Source organism: Hemibagrus wyckioides, unplaced genomic scaffold, assembly GCF_019097595.1.
Source record: "Hemibagrus wyckioides isolate EC202008001 unplaced genomic scaffold, SWU_Hwy_1.0 Contig2, whole genome shotgun sequence".
In the NCBI taxonomy this organism is placed as follows: Eukaryota; Metazoa; Chordata; class Actinopteri; order Siluriformes; family Bagridae; genus Hemibagrus; species Hemibagrus wyckioides.
The window spans coordinates 1,166,566-1,180,966 of NW_026690780.1; the positions used below are offsets into that span (position 1 = coordinate 1,166,566).

The 14,401-nt window shown below is 37.1% G+C and overlaps 2 non-coding genes across 2 annotated transcripts; one reads left to right on the forward strand and one right to left on the reverse strand.

Moving 5' to 3' along the window:
• Positions 1-6,057: 6,057 nt before the first annotated feature.
• trnal-uag (transfer RNA leucine (anticodon UAG)) lies at positions 6,058-6,139 on the forward strand. Its single transcript has one exon. It is a non-coding gene; the product is annotated as a tRNA-Leu (tRNA).
• A 4,035-nt stretch (positions 6,140-10,174) lies between these two features.
• Positions 10,175-10,246, reverse strand: trnap-cgg (transfer RNA proline (anticodon CGG)). The gene has a single exon. It is a non-coding gene; the product is annotated as a tRNA-Pro (tRNA).
• Positions 10,247-14,401: the final 4,155 nt, after the last annotated feature.

The following is a 14,401-nucleotide window of genomic DNA, read 5'->3' on the forward strand; positions in this document are numbered from 1 at the left end:
GAAGGAACTCAGGTTTAGATTTTGGATATTGCCTGTACCACTGCAGGTAGTTGTTTGTTGCACTTTCATATTTGCAGGACAGAGTAACATCATCACCTTCATCTACAACTTTATGAGTGGAAAGTGGTGTTATTGAATCTGCCATGGAGTCACCTGTCATAGAGAAGAGAGTATATTGTTTATTAAAATAATAAGGAATAATAAGGTGTTAAACAAATCATACTCACATTTTGCTAAAACACGTGTTCATCCTTGATTCAGAACATATTATTTTTGCAATAATAAAAATGTTTACTCACCCAGTGAAAGCCACAGACACATGAATATAACAGTGAACATGATGAATGATCTTAGCTGAAGGAAACTGTTCTTTCTGTACACTGATATGTTAACATCATCAGGATTCATGAAGCTCCACCCCACAGCATCACTCACATGACAGTGTCACTAATGTTACTGAAAGATTCTTGATTCTTACTGAAGCATTCTGGCTTTACATTCAGTCTCACATGGGGAACATGTCCTAAATCTATTTTAAACAAACACAAAAAGCTAAACTAAAAGCAGGAACTGATAATGAACTGCAATAATCACTATAATAAAGTTTAATCATGTAATTATTGAAATAATTATTACACAAACATTAAATCACAATTTAAAAATCTTCTGTTGTTGCTGCTGTCATTTGGAGCCATTTGTGCCACATTCTGCCTTATAGTCTGTATGATTCTTGATGACTGTAGTGTCAGAAAAATATTTTTGTATCATGATGAATCAAGATTTCTAAATTTTGTGTGAATGATTTTAGTTGTCATGTTCAATCCATTTTATTTATATGGTAACACTTTACAGTAACAGTACATGAATAATCATGAACTAATACCTGAATTATTACTTACTTAAATCTGAACTAATCATGAGTTAAGGCATGTACTAATCACCAACTAATAAAGAGCTAATCTTAACTATGCTGTGAGTCTTATGAATTAATGTGTGAATAATAAACCACCTTACATACATGTTTGTTCATTTACATAATTTGCCTTGTGCAGCCGCACACGCAAACATCTCTGAATGACACTGGATTACACTCTAATAATAAACACCAGTAATTTCATCTCAACCCATTTTGTATCTTTCTCCATTCATTTCTCTTCCGATCCCACTGTAGTATTAGTATGTGCGCTGGGTGACTCGGGTCCAGGGCTCTGCTACTCTGAACACAACATAACATTCATTATTTTTCCGTGTTTTAGTCTTAAATGTGGCTGTGTTTGTTTTAACTACTGGGTCTATGTTAATCAGGTCTGCTGGCTTTAAATCCTTCAACAGTTACACTGCTCATGTTTCGGGTCACTACCCTTCAATATCAATGTGACACATGACACATGATTTATTTACTACACTTCCTATTTCTATAAAGTAAACATTTTCTAATCTACAAAATATATACAACCCTGCAAGGCTTCATATACTCTTTATTGTATTGTGGTTAAATCTCAAATAATGCAAGTTAAAAATATGACTTTTCTTAGCAGAGTAAACTCAAAAGACAATATTATCATGTAGCTTTGTATAAACTCCAAATGTTATTAACCACTTATGAATGTTGCTTTGCTTGTCACTTTATTATGTGGACAATAAATATGCATTCATCAAATGTATTTATTAGAGGATCCGTCTAAAAAGAAGAAGATTTTGCATAATGACGGCATATTAATAATACCTGTGGTGTTAATCAAGAGTTAATGATGATCTGGAACAGTATAGTAAAGTGGAACACAGGACAATCTATTACTAAGGACATAATAATTACTAATTTAATTTCATTAGAATTGATTATATCACATTAATAATTACTAATGAAGTGTTACTGTATTGTTACTTAATTACACTTGCATGTACTTGACTTGAAGTAATGCATTACTTCAATAATCTTTTTTTAATCAAACAATTCTTATTGTGAAATTAAATTCTTCAGCACATTTATAGTACACCCTTAGAGTCTAAACAAAACACCAGAGGCACTGCAGTGACTGATACAATTTTAAAAATCCCCCATAAAATTATAATAATATAAAATCCCTAATACAATTTATAAGCATCTTGTATTAAGCTCAATGCTCTTTTAAGTGTCTGTGGTAATTCAAGTGTTTCACTTAATATCAGTGCTGGATCAAGTGCTATTTTATAAGCTGCCAAATAATGAAGAGTGAAGTCTTTAGTTCACTAGTGTTACATTAAAACTCAGCAATTTAAATTATTTAAAGACATTGATATTTAACTTTGTTTTACATTTTTATTGCATCAGGGGAATAACAGCATGAACCTTAGCAGAAATAATTATTTTTGATTAAAGATTAACATTTATTTTTAAAAGATTTCTTCTCTGATTGTTCAACCAATAAGTATTAACAACATATGTAAGAGGATCATTGTTGATATTTAAAGCAAATAAACAGCAAAGTTTGAGAATTAAGAAAGAAACCTGTATTTGAATGAAACAGATAAACATCTCCCCCTGCTGAGTAAAAAATCAAGCTTGACTTTTGTACAGTCTGTTTGAGTTTTGTGTCTCTGTGGGCTGCATGGCTGTAACAAACCTCCAGACACCGGGTGAGTAGGATCCATGTGCAGTTTATTAATATAATGCAAAACGACAGGCAAGAAAGGTCAGAGAACCGTAAAGACGAACCACGATGCAAACTAATCCGAAAAACACTATACTGACTCAGAAAAACGATGAAACAAAATGAGATCAAAACCACAACAGCAATCAGACAAAGAAACACGAGAAACAGCTTGGTACAGAGCTAGTCACAATACTCTGTAATGTGCATCCAAGACTGTCTCCATGATCAGACCAGCAGAGGAGCAGAGATTAATCACTGAGGCTCACAAGTGATAGATTTGTGTCTGAATGAACATACTGTCTCCTAATAATACATGTGTCAAAAATCTAATGTGATTTATAAATATACTCTTTATAAATCACATTAGAGACAGAATTCCTCCAAACATGGCATGTAAATTCAAAATGATCAGTAGATAATAGATTTCCATATAACAAAACTGTGTGAAAGTTTTTGTACAGTGCAGCTGGATTTCCTGTCACTGTGGGCGCCAGAGCACAGTAGTATAGAGCAGAGTCTGATACAGCAGCAGAGGAGATGATCAGATCCACTTGTTCATCTTTAACTTTAGCAGTCATTCTTGGGGGAGTGCTGGAAATTAGATTTCCTTTTTGGTCAACATTAAGAAGGAACTCAGGTTTAGATTTTGGATATTGTCTGTACCAGTGCAGGTTCTGTGTTACACCACTTTTTTTATATGTGCAGGACAGAGTAACATCATCACCTTCATCTACAGCTTTATGAGGGAGAAGTGACTTTATTGAATCTGCCATGGAGTCACCTGTCATAGAGAAGAGATCATAATGTTTTTAATCTTTAAATAATCAACAGGAAATACTTAAGTCAGACCCACACTCTGCATTTTCACACTGCATCACCACACAGACTAATATTTAATATAATATAGTTAATATTTCTGCAATAACAAAAAGTCAATGTTAACTCACCTAGTGAAAGCCACAGATACATGAATATAACAGTGAACATGATGACTGGTCTTAGCTCAGTGAAAATAGTGGAGATCTTTCTGTAATCTAATATGTTAACACCATAAAGCTTCAAAATTGCTCCACCCCACAGCATCACATGACAGTGTCACCAATGTTGTTGTCAGATTGTTGATTCTTACTGAAACATCCTGGCTTTACATTCAGCCTCATATGGGAAAACCTGTCCAGAGGACATTTAAGTAAACACATACTGAAAGCAGGAAAATAATGTATTTATGTTATTTTACATATGTTAGTGATATCTCTAAATTAGAGAAAGTTTGTGTAAACACCAGCAGGCAGATTAATGTTAGAAACACTAAGTGGAAGAGAATATGATTTATTTCAGAATGAGGAAGAAATTAGTATTTTCCCTTGGTAATTAAGGTTGAATTAATCCCTTATTTCTCAGCTCTAACAGTTAAATCTGAAAAATAAAACGTTCCTGTACTCACAATAGCATCAGAAGAAGAGAAAGAAGAATAAAGGCACATTCACATATAAGTTTCTAGTTTGTAATGTTTCTGACACAGCAGGTGCCAAAGAAATGACATTAGATGATTATTTATTCTTATGACAGTTTAGTGTTAAGTGGACAGTTGTGTTGTTTAATCAGAATGATATCTCTGAAATTAGCTTAGGCACTAAGAGTAACCAGGGCAGGGGTTAGGATATTATATCAGCAGTATGTATGATAGAAGAACAAGTATACTCTATGTCTCAGAGAATGTGAGCAGGTTGTGTGGTCTAGTTCTAGACCAACATTAAGATAAGTGACTGCGCCATCTTGTGTTCACTGAAGAGAAAAACCTTAACACCAAAAAAAATTGTTTTTTAACTTACCAAATATGTGCAGAAATATAATTGAAAAAAAAATAATTGTTTCTCTCTCTCTCTTTCACACACACACACACACACACACACACACACACAGCCATTTGCTCACCCATTCACACCTAGGGGCAATTTAACATTATCAATCAATCTACTAAGACTAGCATTATTTAGATATTACTTCAAACTTGTTGCAAAATATACACTAATAATATTAAAAATTAGATGATTGTTCAGTAGGTGGCAATATACAGTATCTCACAAAAGTGAGTACACCCCTCACATTTTTGTAAATATATGGCAACCTGTAGCTCTGGTGAACTCCATGCCCAAGAGGGTTAAGGCAATGCTGGAAAATAATGGTGGCCACACAAAATATTGACACTTTGGGCCCAATTTGGACATTTCCACTTACGGGTGTATTCACTTTTGTTGCCAACGGTTTAGACATTAATGGCTGTGTGTTGAGTTATTTTGAGGGGACAGCAAATTTACACTGTTATACAGGCTGTACACTCACTACTTTACATTGTAGCAGAGTGTCGTTTCTTCAGTGTTGTCACATGAAAAGATATAATAAAATATTTACAAAAATGTGAGGGGTGTACTTACTTTTGTGAGATACTGTATGTCCATGTGTCCATACAGCCCTAAAACATCAGGCATGTGTGGCTTGGGGTGCAGTCAGAATTCTAATTCATCCCAAAGTGTTGAGTGGGTTTGAGTTCAGGGCTGTGTGCAGGTAACTCATTTTATTCCACACCAAACTTGTAATAAACATCTTCATTGAGCTGGAACATGTTTTTGTAAGAATATAAAAACATCCTATACAATTGTGCAGCAGGTTGGAGAATGCCCACATACTGGTGTGATGGTTAGGTGTCCACAAATATAGCCATATTGTACATATTCAGGACTTTGTTAGAATTAGTATTGTTGTAATAATGTTGTAATAATTGGCTGTGCATGTCAATAAAGAAACATATGTAAAAATAGAATTAATTCACTGAACCCTTCTCAATATCTCAGTACCTCAGGTTATGGACTCTCCTTTCATACATATGCATACTTGTACCCTTTTTTAAAGGGCTACTGTAATATAAGCAGAACATTCATAAAGCTGCAACAAAATGTTCCCAATTATATATTTGCTTGAAATCTAATTTGTGCAAAGCCAATATTAAGTTATAACTTGTACTCAATTCACAGACAGATTAAAGTGCACAGTAGAATTGCACATTTTATTAGGTAGAATGTGTGTGTGTTCAGTGATTGTTTGCAGTCCGAATGGCCCAGGGGAAGAAGCTGTTTGTAAGTCTGGTGGTGTGAGACTTTGTTGACCTGAAGTGCCACCCAGATGGCAACAGGTCAAACAAGTGATGAGCAGGATGTGAGGAGTCTCCTGTGATGGCCTTGATTTTGCTGAGGCAGCAGGACCTGGACATGTCATCCAGGGAGGGCAGAGGGCAGCCGATGATTTTTTGAGCTGTTTTTCACCCTCTGCACAGTTTGTCTGTCCTCATCTGTGCAGCCTGTGTACCACACACCCAGACAGTATGTCAGTGTGCTCTCCACAGAGGTCTATAATTACTGAGTCCTTGGGTAGCGTGGCCGAGTGGTCTAAGGCGCTGGATTTAGGCTCCAGTCTCTTCGGAGGCGTGGGTTCAAATCCCACCGCTGCCAGCTGAGCCTTTTCAAGGCAGTGGTTGTGGGCTCTGGCACCCCAAAGGCTTTACAGGGGTGTTGGCTCCTGTGCCTTCTGCAAATGTGCTTAAGAGTTGCCATTAGCTGGCTGCCTGGCTGCAAAAAAAAAAAAACGAGCTCACATGGTACCGGAGCCCCCAGACCCAGGTCCTGAAATAGCTCCCAGGTTTCTGCAACTGGTGTCAATGCTGGCTGCTTCGTTTCACACCTTGCTTTTTCAAACAGCAAGTCCAAACAACCACAGAACGGTACGCAAATCACGGTTTCCGCTTCTGAGCCGCGTCAGTCGTGCCCTTACCATGGTTACGAGCTACCAACAAAACAACAATTCAACCAAGAATAAAAAATCGACATAAGAAGTGGTGGCCAAGAGGTTTGGGCAATGGAGTGCAAGTGCCAGGTGCACTGAGGTGTAAGGTCATGTGGGTGACCTAGGATGCCAAGAGGTTAAGGAAACAGACTGCTAATGCACGTGGGATGGGCTCCAGTTGCTTTGGGAACAGGCTTGTTTAAACGCGTTGAGTTATGGCGCGCCGCTACGGAATTGTTGCGGTCTCTGTGGACATTTGGTCGTGGGTGCCACACCTGCGTCTGATGAGGTGGCCGAGAGGTTAAGGCGATGGACTGCTAATCCTTTGTGCTTTGCACGTGTGGGTTCGAATGCCCATCCTCGTCGCTTGTGTGCCCTTTAACCTCGTCTTTTCCACAACTCATGCGTCACGGAATGCTTCGGAGTGCTAGAGGGGATCGAGAAAAGCTAACCCTGGGTCTAGGTGTTTCGCAACCGTGGGCTTTATTTCCATGTTGGTTGGACACAGATGCTGTAAGGCTGATGGGTCGCCACTGGAGATCCGTGCAGATCAATGCAGTGCACAGTCCCGAAGACAGCGGCCCGGATCGTGCACCTTTATATATCTCATCAAAACCAGATGAAATATCTAATTGGTCTAGATTAACTGAGTGTGTTAAAGATATTAGAGATCGGATGACCAATAATTTCCTATTATAAAATTCTGAAAAAACGGAGATATTACTTATTGGCCCAAAAACTAGTACACAGAAGCTCTCACAATTCAGCTTGCACCTAGAAGGATGCACTGTTACTACTAGCTCAACATTGAAAGACCTGGGTGTAATATTAGACAGCAACTTATCCTTTGAAAACCATATTTACAATATCACAAAAACAGCCTTCTTCCTTCTTAGAAATATTGCCAAGCTTAGGAACATTTTATCTGTATCTGATGCAGAAAAGCTAGTTCATGCATTCATGACCTCCAGACTGGACTACTGTAATGCATTACTAGGTGGTTGTCCTGCATCTTCAATAAACAAGCTACAGTTAGTCCAGAATGCAGCCGCCAGAGTTCTTACCAGATCAAGAAAATATGATCATATAACCCCAATATTATCATCCCTGCACTGGCTACCTGTTAAGTTTAGAATTGACTATAAACTAGCTCTACTCACATACAAGGCTCTAAATGGTTTAGCTCCCACCTATCTATCCAGTCTTCTAACACATTACAATCCACCACGCTCTTTAAGATCACAAAATTCTGGACTTCTAGTAGTTCCCAGAATATCAAAGTCCACAAAAGGAGGTAGAGCGTTTTCGTATTTAGCTCCAAAACTCTGGAATAGTCTTCCGGACTGTGTTCGGGGCTCAGACACAGTCTCCCAGTTTAAATGTAGACTAAAGACTTATCTCTTTAGCCAGGCATACATCTAACACTTCCCATAACCTTGCACTCCAGTACATCTGATTAAATGCACATTCAGCTAGTACTGCTAATATTATGAACAGCAGCTACGCTAATGCTGTTCCATTGTTTCCTTTCTTCTACCCATCCCGAGGCATACAGAGACTGTGCCGGCTCCAGTGGCATCCGGAGATGGACCAGCTCCAGCCGGGTTCTGCTTGTGAGGATTGGGATATTCAAGCAGCGCCATGGACAACAACCTCCTCATTGATTCACATAACACTATACACATGCTGTATCTGCATCACACAATTGTCACCCAAATGAGGATGGGTTCCCTTTTGAGTCTGGTTCCTCTCAAGGTTTCTTCCTCATACCATCTAAGGGAGTTTTCCTTGCCACAGTCGCCTCAGTCACCTCAGGCTTGCTCACTTGGGACAACATCTAGGACTGTTTGTCTGTTTGTCTGTTCATATGTTTGTTGTTTTCTTATGTGGTTTCTCATGTAAAGCTGCTTTGAGACAATGCTCTTTGTTAAAAGCGCTATACAAATAAAATTGAATTGAATTGAATTGATTGCAACAGACTGGGATGCAAGTTCATATCAGCAAACCTTGTGAACAAGAGCCTAAGCCTTTCAAACCTTTCCTGGGTTTGGATCTTGAATCACGTCTGGTAATGGAAGCATGCGTGGTACAACCATTGCGACCGCCTGCCAGAGTGCCTCTCTTTCCCGACCTGGCAGGCCTCCCTTGACCACAGCCCCACAACCCTCCAAGTGCATGGGTAGCGTCGCCAAAAAAAACCATGGTTATTAATTAATGTAATTAATTAACTGATTAAATATGATTGTGATAGTTAAAACTATTGATAAACTGATGAAAATGAATGACCTGTAACTAGAGTGAGAATCAGTGGTATGTATCTCACTATGTACAGTAAGTTGTATAGTTGATCCATTTCTGAACACAGCTCTGTGAGGATTCTGTATAATAGTGCTGTATGTGCTGAACTTTACACGTCTCTAGAAGGACACACCCAGGAAGTGATGCAGTTTTAGAGTTATTTTGTACAGATCACTTCACACAGTGTCAGTGACAGAAATCTAGAGTCATTATGGCTGGTGTTGTATTTCAAGATTCATCATCTATACAATACTATAAGCCTTTATCTGTTTGTGTGGTTTTTAAATTATTTGTACATTTATAAATAATTATGATAATTTGATGTGGAAAATCATAGGAAACTGATCCAGATTTAAACAAAATCTCTCATAAGTAAATTTGCTGTGTCTATAACCAAAAGGTAATTAAATTCAGTTCAATTCAATTCAGTTCACTTCATTTTTATTTGTACAGCACTTTTAACAATGGACATTGTCTCAAAGCAGCTTTACAGAAATACAGAAATTCAGAATAGAAATTACAAAGTTGAAAATTAACTTTACCCCTAATGAGCAACTCTGAGGCAACAGCGGCAAGAAAAAACTCTGTGAGACGATATGAGGAAGACTCAAATGTGAACCCATCCTCATCTGGGTGATACCAGAGAGTGTGATTATGAATAAATTACCTTCTAATTGTATATTATCAAACATTAAAAGCAGCAGAGGAGATGATCAGATCCACTTGTTTAGTTTTATCATCAACTTTAGCAGACAGACGTGGTGGCATAGGGATTTACCTCCACATGGAGTGATGAAAAAAGGAATTCAGGTTTAGATTTTGGATGTTGTTTGTACCGTTGTAGGTTGTTTACTGAACCACTGTCTTTGTTGCTGCAGGACAGAGTAACATCATCACCTTCATCTACAACTTTATGAGTGAAAAGTGGTTCTAATAAATCTGCCATGGAGTCACCTGTTATAGAGAACATAATAATTTTTTAGTTTTGAGTTATATAACTCATATTCTATTTTTTCTTAACATCACACAGGCTAATTAATCATTAATTTATTATCTCCTTTCTGAAAAGATCAATGTTAACTTACCTAATGAAAGCCACAGACACATGAATATAACAGTGAACATGATGAATGGTGTTAGTAAAATGATGATAGTCTGAGGTCTTTCTGTACTCTATTATATTAATATTTCAGAGGTTCATGTCTCCACAAAGTGTGACATTCTCCATCCCGCTCCCTGTATTCCAGAGAGAGGCTCCAGGTTGGAGCTTTAATTTTCAGAGGTAATTAACAGTGGGATTTGAACCTTCTTGGACCTCTGGAGAAACAAGCTTCCAAGCAAGAACCAAGCTGGCAGTGCAAGTTTCCATGAGTTTTATCCCAACCACTCTATTCCATTTAAAACCAGGGCTCATCCGGGATTTGAACCCGGGACCTCTCACACCCGAAGCGAGAATCATACCCCTAGACCAACGAGCCAGGTCGTCCCTGTGGAGCTTGCTGTGCGCCAATGGAGGTTCACTGTACTCTGTAACTGTATGACCTTCCTGTTCATATGGACTGGGGTCCGAGTAAAAGGAACTCAGTTACACAAAGTCAAGTTAACAATAAAGCGAGGGCTCCTGTGGGATTTGAACATTTTTGGAATCGAGACGCTAAGTGTGAACCAAGTAAGCAGCTCTTGCCATTGGGCCAAATATGTCATTAATCTCGGTGGACATGAAGATCAAAATCAATTCTTGTAGAACAAGCTTGCTTTAGTGTCAGGTGGAGGTTTCAGTATAGGTCAAGTTTACAGGATTGTAGCTTCTTTGCTGGAAACTGTACTGTTGCTCCAGTATAGCTTGGTGAATATTATGAGGCTTCAAGTAGTTTCTGTGACATTTGCAGTAAGTTTAAAAATGATTCCAGTTGGTAATAAAATTGAATTAGCTGGTTGCTAATGAAACTCAGGTGGCTGGTGGGGTATGGTTTGGTAACTGTTACAAGGTCTCATCTGTTCGATAGGGTGACACTAGGAAGCTGTAATGGAGTCCCATGTGGTTGCTATGGATTTTAAAAAATATTTTAGTATGATTTATGTCATTTACATGGTTGTTACTGTAGTCTTAGATTTCTGTTCTTGGTGAACAGGAATGAAACCCGATGTGGTCTTTAGCTGTTGTAGCTCATCTACCTCAAGAATTGATTATGGAGCACTATTTCAGTGGAGCTTATTTATTTCCTGATTGTGTGATGGAGACTGTGTTTTTATTTTCCACAATTCTTATTCTTAGTTATACATACTTTCAGGTATCCTGTAATTTCCTTTTTTATATTCCTGTAATATAAAAAAATATATTAAAGATCCTGCAAAGACACACATGATGAACACATTAAATCTCATGCTGAGTAACAAACAAACAAACATAAAATAAAATAAAAATAAATCAAATCAGCTGCTTGTCAAAAGAGTTTACAATATCCACATTTTTATTCCTAGAACATAATCAAATTCCAGCATGTGATCTTTACACTGTCATTAAGTAAATAAACCATCAAACCTGCCACTATTGTTTATGAGAACTGCACTTAATACTGCAGAGGGAGTGAACATGTGGCTTCTTCAAACACACACCTAACTTTTCTATCTGTATTTGGATTCACTTAGAATGTTTTGTCTATTCAATTCAAATAAAGTATTCATATATGGTTATATACATACATTTCTATTGGATCAATAATCAGAATGCTGATGTTATGCATAGCTTCCAGTCTTTTCTTCTTATTGTGATTCTTTAACACTTTCATGTTTGAGGTCTCTGTAGGTTTTTGGACAGTGAAGTTGACTTTCCTGTCACTGTGGGCTGCAAGGCGCAGTAGTACAGTGCAGAGTCTGATACTGAAGCAGGCGAGATCTCCAAATCCACACGCTTCAGACTCTTATGAACTTTAGCAGACAAATGAGGATGAGGAGTATCACCTGTCTGATTCCCTCCCGATTCCGTCAACAGAACGAGGAATTCTGGTGCTGCATTGGAATATTGTCCGTACCACTGTAGATTGTTCATAGAAACAGTGTATTTATAATCACAGGAGAGTGTAACTGCTTGCTCCTCTTTACCATAGACAGCAGAAGATGTTGGAGTAATGCTGTCCTGTGTGCTCTCACCTGAAGAGGACATTTATTTCAGAATATTATCATTTTATATTATACAGTATACATACAGTACATGCTTACAATCTAAAACACTCACACATGGAAACATTTCTTTACTAGTTATAAAACATTTAAACATGATATATGGGGATATATAAAATATAAGCTTACCTATGAACATGGTAAAAAAACAGAAACATACAGAAAACCATCATGTTTTAATTTCCTCTGTTCTTCTGAAAGTTTCCTTTTTATGTTATTGTAAACGTCAAGTTTCCTTCTACTGTCTTCAGTGAAGCATCTAAGCATTTCTTGTGTACAAAGCCTCAACTGTAGCTTCCCTCTGTTTTAACCAATCAGAGTGCAGGATTTGCCACATTATGTAAAATACACACACATGTTCTAAAAGAATTTAATGAGCAAAAGATTCATATATTTAGTTCCTGTATTTCCTATTTCTATGAACTTAAACCTTTTCTAATCTACAAAATATATTGTTGCAATTACAAACAATTCTTATTGTGGAATTAAATTCTTCAGCAGATTTATAGTACACCCTTAAAGTCTAAACAAAACACCAAATTATAACAATATAAAACCCCTAACAAGGTGGTGTTTGAGAGCATGTGCACAAATACATAAGCATCTTGTATTAAGCTCAAGATTCTGCAGTAATTCAAGTGTTTCAGTCGGACTGCACTCCACACACCATGTATCTGTGCTGAAGCTTTGTTCAGGTTTAATGTTCATGGCGACTTTAACACTCCACATGGTTCTGTTGTGTCCAGGTCCAATCAGGTTCAGTTCTAGAGTATTTTCATGTCATGTACTGCCATCTGCAGGAGCTGAATTTAAATAGACATATACATTATTTACATCAAGAACCATTAATATATTTAAAACAAAAGTATTGCTCACCACGCTGGGAATAGTTCACAGTTTCAATTCACAGTTTCATTTGGAATCATTACAGCATTTCAGCATATCAGAACACAAGAATAACCCGTCTTTTTCTTTTTTATCTGTATTTCTGACATTAACCTAGACAAAAACAAGTCCTCAGATTCAGCATCCTTAAAGAGACAAATTTGCTGGTGTGCTTGTGATTATTGTCCTTTAATATGACCCAGTTTCAGCACAACATAAGCTCATGGACAGTCTTACATTTGTCTCAAGAATATTCTAATATAAAGTGGAGATCATCAATGTCCAAATGATTAAAAGTTTTCTAGAGCCTGTGGCTGCAAAACAACCGAATCCTCACCCCTCCACCAACATGACACTTGGTATGAGGTGTTTGTTGTGATAAACTCTGTTTGACCTTCAACCAAACATGAAACTATGAATAATGATTAACCATCAGTCCAAAAAAATATTGTTCCCAAATTTGTTAAGATGCTGCCATGTTTTTTTGGAGAGAAAGGGCTTCTTCCTCTCACCTCTTCCATGAAAGCCATATGTGGAGGCAGGACTGAGGTGGAGCACAGGTTTGTGAATGGAAGGTGGTGCAGGGAAGAGTAAGTGCTGTTTCCACAGGTCAGGGTCGTAACACTTAAGACCTGGGAAATGCAACTGTGAATGGATTTTTGCTGATCCATTTAAAATTTGGCAGACATTGTACATCCATTTAACTGAAAATACAAATGTTAATACACAATTTCCATTTTCATTTCATTTTCACTCAATCTTGATGAATTTCATTATGATCAATAAAAGGAAAGCAAATTTGACTAACACTTTCCTTATTCATCCATTTTAACTTCTTGTAACTATACAATGGAATTATGGTCTGGAGTGCTCACATTTTGTTCTGGATCTTAGTTCACATTTGATAAAGTAACATACATTTATACACACAGGTATAATAAACACATGAAAGAATAAATAAATGTATGAATGGAAAAAAATTACAGGATATATAATTATAGGATATTGTTTGTACCAATAAAGCAGAATGTTATCTCTGCTTCACTTATATGAACATTTCAGAGTAACAGTGTACTGAATAAACAAAAAGTAACCATGTGCCTATATCATGAATTAAAGTTTAAACCTAATGTCATGTATTGGAGTTGAGTTGAAAATCAACATTTTATATATATACACATATCTTGATGTATAGAAATGATCTGACCGAGGCTGTAATAGATGCAAATGAAATACTTTATTAGAGTTAGGATAGGAGGATGATGAGAGGAGGGTTAATATTGGTTGAAATGACAAACACAGATAATTCATTAACACTAAACCTGGAAATGTAACGAGAAAGCAATTATTTCTAGTGAGAATGATAAAATGCTACACAGGCTACAACTGACTGTGCAATTCTGGTCCTAAAGTCCTGGGATCGTTGTGCAGACCTGTCAAGGGGAAAAAGAAGAGAGATATTTTAAAATGTGACAATTGAAATGTTACAAAATCAATTTATACTCATCTGTGGAGCGCTTGAGCAATGTAGGGACAAAATATGAACTGTAACAAAGTATGGAATAGGA